General features: G+C 44.3%; 1 long non-coding RNA gene across 18 annotated transcripts in view; it reads left to right on the top strand.

The window, feature by feature from the left end:
* The first annotated feature begins 224 nt into the window (after positions 1–224).
* The window catches only part of LOC135294638 (uncharacterized), a 155482-nt gene continuing 148860 nt past the window's right edge, over positions 225–6846 (top strand). For 4 of the 18 annotated variants that reach the window (XR_010356726.1, XR_010356729.1, XR_010356727.1 and 1 more), the window contains exons 1-3: positions 240–1650; positions 2539–2796; positions 2888–2991. This is a non-coding gene — a long non-coding RNA (uncharacterized LOC135294638). Of the gene's footprint in view, positions 1651–2538; positions 2797–2887; positions 2992–3228; positions 4238–6846 lie in introns of those variants that run through there. The other 14 variants (XR_010356724.1, XR_010356721.1, XR_010356720.1 and 11 more) reach the window with 8 other exon arrangements.

Genomic DNA, 6846 nt, shown 5'->3' with positions numbered 1-6846 from the left:
AGGTGCTCTCTGGAGGTGCTTCTCACTGCTGACTCCGAGAAGGTGAACATCATAAGTCAGGTGCACACATCTTCCCTCTTGCAGCTGCATTGCCCTCTGCTGTGCTCAGGCTGTCCTCAGCTCTGAAACACATCCAACCAAGGGTGCTGTACCTGTGTCCTGTTACCAGTCCCAGCCATACTGAGATCAAGGCTCTTTTATGTTATCCACTGTGTGCTCTTGCATCAAGTGGTGACATTTCCCAGCCCTTTGTTCTAAACAGACAGCAGTGAGGCAGCACAACCTAAGGGGGACTGCCCCACAGGTGCAGAAGGTGGGCAATTAAGGAGACTGAAGATCTGCTTGGCAGAGCAAGGCAACCTACTTTATAGAGTGCTCAACAGGGACTTTGAAGAGGACCCTCATCTTGCTGTGTCAGCCATAAAAGCAGAGCAGAGCAAAGCAACTCTCTCCACTTTTTCCCCTTGACAGCCTTCAGCTGTGGAGGGGAGCTCACAGCTGAAGACCTGATGGCCCCCACTAGGGCTGGAGGAGAAGTCCTTAGCTGGGTTAGGTTAGCTTGTGCCAAAAGGACAGGCTGCCTTAATTCACCGTGCAGCCAATGCAGAGAGGCAAGGCCTCGGTGTTGATGCTCGGATGAGATCCCCTGTGCTTAGGAGAAGGTGGAGGTGGAGGCACTCAGAGGAAAACAAAGGAATGGAAGGAACAGGTGGGTTCCAAGTATAGCTATATAGAGCCACAGCATATTTGTCTTTTTCATGCTTGTGCCTGCTCTAATACCTGTTCTGCATCCCATGAGGCCTGCATTCAACAACCAAGCTTTAGGTGACAATTGGCTCCTTCCTCAGCCTTCCTAGTGAAGGAAGGTAAGGGACTTTGTGAGGATTTTCTACAAGCTGAAGAAAAACAGCAGCAAAAGTTCTTCCCGGAGCCCATGAGGGGAACAGGGCAGCTTTCAGGTGAGCAGTAAACTACTCTTGCAGATCTGAAGCTGGCTTGAAGATTAGGGTTGAACCATCAATTTTCTATGTCTCAGAAGAAAGAGGAGCTCCCCAGGCACTACCTGGGGCCTTGGGTCTGCCCTGTGAGAGCTGAGCAGAGAATCCACAGGATGGAGAAGTCTTGACTATGATGTGCCCCTGAGAGGGGGTGTATGTACCATGGTTTCTGTGAAGTTACAGCTTGGAGGAAACAGTTTGGATGGGTCTCTCGCTCTGCTGCCTTCTTGATTAACTGCAATCAACAAGGGGGAAGAGGACTTTGTACTGAAACCCTCTGCTCAATACCTAGCAGCGATTTTTGCTTTTTTTCCTTTCTTCTCCCTCTCGAAAAATTAAAAAGTGTGAGGATGCATGAAGATTGGAATAGAAATCATTGACAATCTTATCATACCACTGTATAAATCAATAATATGCACTTGACTGGAATAATAGTGATTGCTACATCCTATGAAAGCTATAACAGGTTGAGGTGGGATTTAAAACTTTGAGACCAACCTTTTTTAAAAGATGCCCAGATAAGCTATGGGCTGCTTCAGTGAGCAGAAGTGGGCTGTGTCAAAGTCTCCAACTGCAGCCCTGGAGTTGAAGAAAAGATTTCCAACAGGACAGTTCCAGCCTGGTACTCCTGTACTACAAACACACATGAAAGGTAAGAGAAATGGTGACTGGTGTAGAACAGCACTGGATGAAAAATTTTGTGTACAGGGGGGATAGTAATTATCTTAGTTTGTCTCAATGAAAAAAGAGTTGGAAATTGAACCCTGAATGTGTGTGTTTATGTTGTTAGATTAAGAGCCTTGGGGTGGAGTTGTCTTGCTCAGAAAAGTTATTTTTTGCTGAGGTGCTGTGCAGGGGATGGAAACTGTGAGGATGAGGGTGGTAGCTTGTAATGCATTCTGGTGGTAACTAATCTTCTGTTGTGGAAGGTATGAGCTGGGGTCCTGCTACATGACTTCTCTGAGCTCCCTCAAGAAAAATGACCTCAGCAGAGGTGAAAGAAATGCAATCTGGCCTTTTCTTGTTAAGATCAACCCTCTGCTGCCCTGCCACTCCCTTCAAAAGCATCTCGCATTCCTAAGGAAATTTGGCTGGGAATCTTCCAATAATTCTGAGGGTCAGAAAAGCCTTATCTTTTGCAGGATTTTGTCTTGTGCACACACAAACACCAGATGAACTCAGGCATGGAGCAGATGCTGCTGGGTTAAATGTTCCGTCCATTTTTTCCCTGGCATACTAGTAGTTGCCTGAAATGGAGAAATGCATATGCACACTCCTCCTAACTGGGACAGCAGAAGCTGGTGCCGTGAGAGATCTCTCAGGTTGTCAAGTGAGTAGGATTAGGTATGGCCCAGGAATCTGAGAATAAACACAGCTCTGTTGTGCAGGATAAAAGGAGATGGTGATCAATATATCTTAGAGCTTCAGGGCTTAAGGCAAGCAGTATCTGACAGGATTAGGAAGAAACTTTTTTAACGTGGACTAGTCATCCTATAATTGCCTGCCTGGGAAGCTCACACATCCTTTTCTGTTACCCTAGTGAAGCCAGCCACCTGAGAGAGTTAGCTGCTACGGCAAAACTTGTGTGAAGAAAGCCTTGCAGTTCCTGTGTACCATAGTTGTTACAAAGGGGATGCAGTGAATCTTGAATTCCTGGAGGCAGGGACCAATGGTGCTTCAGCATGGATCCCTTCTAAAGAGTGGAAGGAAGGAGCTGAAAATCAGGAGAAGTGGTGGTACTGTGGCTGGGGCCAGCCCTTGGTGGAGAAATGGATGGATGCAGATGTAGAGATTGTGGGTAGGTGAAGGAACATGCCAGCTGCTTCCCAGAGTTGCACAGGTGCATGGGGGGCTCATTAGGTGATGTCTCTGTCATCATTAACACACAGGCAGATGTTGTGGGATGTGACTGTTGTAACCACGAGGGAGAGGACAAGTCTAGAGCTGAGAGCTTTGGAGTCGAACCTTGCTGTAAGCATGATAGTACCTTCAGGTATGTGCAGAAGGCAAATGTGTGTTGCATTGGTCTTCTCTCTTTTTCTCCATGATATAATTCCTAAATTTTGTGTTTACTATTTCTTCTACCCTGACCTTCCCTATAGTAATGTCTAAAGGGCATCTGTCTTATGAAATGTATATATGTCAGGGACATGGGGTAACTATGAAGGTAGTTTAGGCTTTTTATCCAATGTTCAAATGTGAGGGCTCTGAATCTTGCCTCTTTCCATAGGCTGTAGATCATGATCTGAGTGGAGATTTGAAGCTCCTGTGCACTGTAGGCCTTTACCATGATGTTTTTATTCATGTTTTGGCTGTCTCTTTTGCAATAGAAATAATAATGCACTGTAACATACTCTGTGAAGGATACTGTGCTTGTGTGACCTGTTTCATGTGCTGCTTTACTTTTTCTGACAATCGAGGCACACACCATGTGCTCCTGAGGAAGAAAAAAACAAAAAACCAAAGCCTCTTAAGTACCAGGATTATAATGGCGGAAAGGCAGAGTCAGTTCTACTATAGCTTTGTCTCTCAGGATTCAGAGAAATTCCTTGATAGGAACAGGGACTCAGCACAGGCTATGTTTCTTTGGCTGCTGAGGTCAAGAGACAGAAGGAATTGAGTTGATTTGTGTGAATACATGGAGTCAGAGCAGGAAGAGCTATTGAAGCTGAAGAACAGTCATGGCACGAGAGCAGGGGATGAAGTAGCTTACAACTAGTTTGAGTAGTGGACTTTTGAAGACACATGTCTGCTAAAATTTCTTGGGGTAAATGCTCTGAGTAGTTCTTAAAATGAATATTAAATTGTAAGATGAAGGACTTAGGTCACTGATGGTGATAGCCTAGCCTTGTCATACTTCAGACCCCTCTAACACGGGACTAGACCTGCAAGAGACTCTTGTTAGTGTCTCTCACCTCTGGGAATAACTAGAGTCTAATAGGAATATAGGTGAAATATTCTTGCAGCTATTTTGGGCTTTTCTGGTCTCTGACAAATCAGCACTGTTGCACTTTAGAGCCTGCCTGAATGTACTTCTTCATTTGAATTCCTCTACTTAAGTATCAGCATTTCCATTTCACAGATAAAGAAATTGAGACAGAAAGGTAAAATGACTTGCTAAATGTGCTCACAGGAGAATTGGGAGTAGCACCCTGTGAATGCTCCATGCTGGCTGCATCTGCTGGGTTATACTCCCACCCCTGTGCAGAAGGTCTGGCTAGCAAACCCCTCTACCAAAACCTGCTGGGCTAAAGGCTTTCTGACAATTCTCTGAGACATAAGCGTGTTGCTTTATGGAAGTTTTTAAGGCTATGGAATTTGTTATTTTTGCTTTTTATGTCTTACAAAGCAGACAATAAAAGAAATGTAGCAACTATTCTTTGTGACTTTAATCCCAGTATGTGTACATTGCACTTAGCACAATAACATCTGGAAGCAGGTTTTTCTGTTCCTTATGATGTTGAAAGACCCAATGATTGCTGGACTAAAGGTTAATCACACAGTTGTGCAATCTGGCAGATTGGGGAATAGGAGAAAGCAAAGCCAGCCTGCTCTTCTCTGCCTAGCTAATAGTCGCAGGTCCTTCTGGTGCTGCTTTCTGACTGCTAAACTGACCAGCTGCTGCTGTTCCCTCTTGCTGAACTTCGAGAGCATGAAGGCTGCACCTAAATGCAGATTTGTGTGCTCCTGTTTGCATAATTGGAGCAAGCAAGGCTTAGGGTGACATCTGCAGCAGTTGTGCTTGTTACTACTGAAATTCAGGCAGGAGAGGAGGGAAACTAGATGAGGTCTTTGTGCAGGCTCCCTTACATTCTCTCCCCACCCACTGCAGCTCTAGGTCTTGTCAGCTATCAGACACTGGGGCCTTTAAGAAAAAGGGGTTTCTGGAAATATCTATCTGAGTATAGGAAATGGGGGCACTTTGGTTTGACCTGACTGAGGGAGAAATTGTAGTGTGAGGACAGCTCTTTATTAAACCTCAGAGTTCAGCCAGATGAAAACCCTCAGAATTGTCTGTGCCAAGTAAAGCTTCCTGTACAGTGTTCACACCTTCTCACCCACTGAAGCTGCCCAGCCATGAGAAGTAGAGCTGTAGGAAAAAAGGTTTTCACTAGCTCTATGGCTCTCAGAGCTACTTGTTTAATTTCACATTTATGATGTAAGAATGTGTGTGTATATCAAGCACTTAACATTCATCTTCTCTCACATGCACTATATTGAATCTCATATTCTTTTATTGTTTGTTTTTGCATAAGTAATTGTTACATAAGATCTGAATTATTTAATTTTTTTTCCTGACTGCGTTATATGTGCTGGTCTCGCTCTTCACTTGTAGAAATGTAGTGGCTCCACTTTAACCTATTTACCTTTGGAGATCTACCTGTCTATCAATCTCTTTTCTTATAAGGAAGAACAATGTTTGTTTTACACAGCTCCATATTGCATGTAACATTTGGCAGTAGGAAAATCTCTCATGAAAAGTTACTACACACACATGAAAAACGGTCTGGGGAATAAAATGTAGAAGAGTGATGATATTGCGGACTGTCTGGCTTGGTAGTAGAGATGCTTTTTTGTAGTAGTACAGATACTCTTAGTAGTAGAGGTACTCTTTTGTAAATTGAGAGGGCTGGTTAAGCAAGGACTAAAGTTCAAGGCACTGAGCTGGAACTGAGGAAAGCAATTCGAAGTAGTGTCACAGACTACCTGAGTGATTGTGGATAGTTCACAGAATGTTTCTCGTTCACCTTCTATGAAGGCATGTAATACCATGTTCCCCTATCATGTATGTATGTGGTTACATGATCTGGGCAGGAACTGTCTGCCATGTATTTGTACAGCCAGTCACAAAATCAGGTACTACTCTCAGTCAAGTTTTTTGCTATGCTAAAACAAATGGTCAGAGGTTTTGTAATGTGCTGTGGAGCAACCTCACAATTTGGGGGATTGATGGGTCAATACAGGGTGTGTGACAGTCATACCAAAAGAAAATGACAGAAATGGGTTTAAATACATGGGATTGTTTTAATTGAGAAGTAGGACTGAGAGGATTTTAAAGGGTTTGACAGACTTGTAAACCTTTTTTGGTTCAGGTCAACTAGGTAAAACCTATTTTGATTACCTAACTGATCTTTTTACAGGGTGCAGGTGTTTGGTGGCATTGTCTGGGGATCCTACAGTTTAAACTTCATTGCTCATCTCTTGTCCACCTGCAGTGCTGGCTTAAGATTCAGAGAGAGAAAACTATCTAATATTTAAGCACAGTGCTTAAAGGATAAAAGGGGTCTCCCTCCTGGGTGGTGCAGCAGGATACTAATTTGTGAGAAAAGTCTGGTTTGTCACCTTGAGCCCAGGTGATGTCGCTCATCATCAACATGCTCCCTGTTAGCAGGAGGGACTTGGCAATGACAAGTGCAGCCTTCTGTTTCTAGAGGATTCAAAGTTTAATTACTTTGTCTCTGTCTCATGTAAAATTGCTTCAGGCACAAAGAGCGCCCGGGACTCGTGTGTGCCAAGGAAGTGGCGGCTCAGCCTGAAGCGCTGACGTTCCGTGGAGCTGCTGGTGCATCCCAGCAGCACTGTGTGTTTGCAGTGGGTATGAATGATCAGCACTTGCAATCTTTCCTGTGCTTGTCAGAAGCAGCAGCTGCAACTCTTCCTAAGCCTGTGCTGCTGTGTCCTTCTGGGAGCTTGATGAGAGCTCTGTTTTCAGCATTTGGCCTCTAGTTTGAGGTGTCTCCATTCTTGCAGCTGTGCTGCTTGAGAGACTTTAGGAGTTGATGCTTCTCCTACCACCCAGGATGCTTGAGCCTATGGAGAAGAAAGTATGGGGATTATCAGAGCTTGG

This window comes from Passer domesticus, chromosome 2 (assembly GCF_036417665.1).
Source record: "Passer domesticus isolate bPasDom1 chromosome 2, bPasDom1.hap1, whole genome shotgun sequence".
NCBI lineage: Eukaryota > Metazoa > Chordata > Aves > Passeriformes > Passeridae > Passer > Passer domesticus.
Note: the sequence above shows the minus strand (reverse complement) of the source record. Positions and strands in the feature narration are given on the sequence as shown.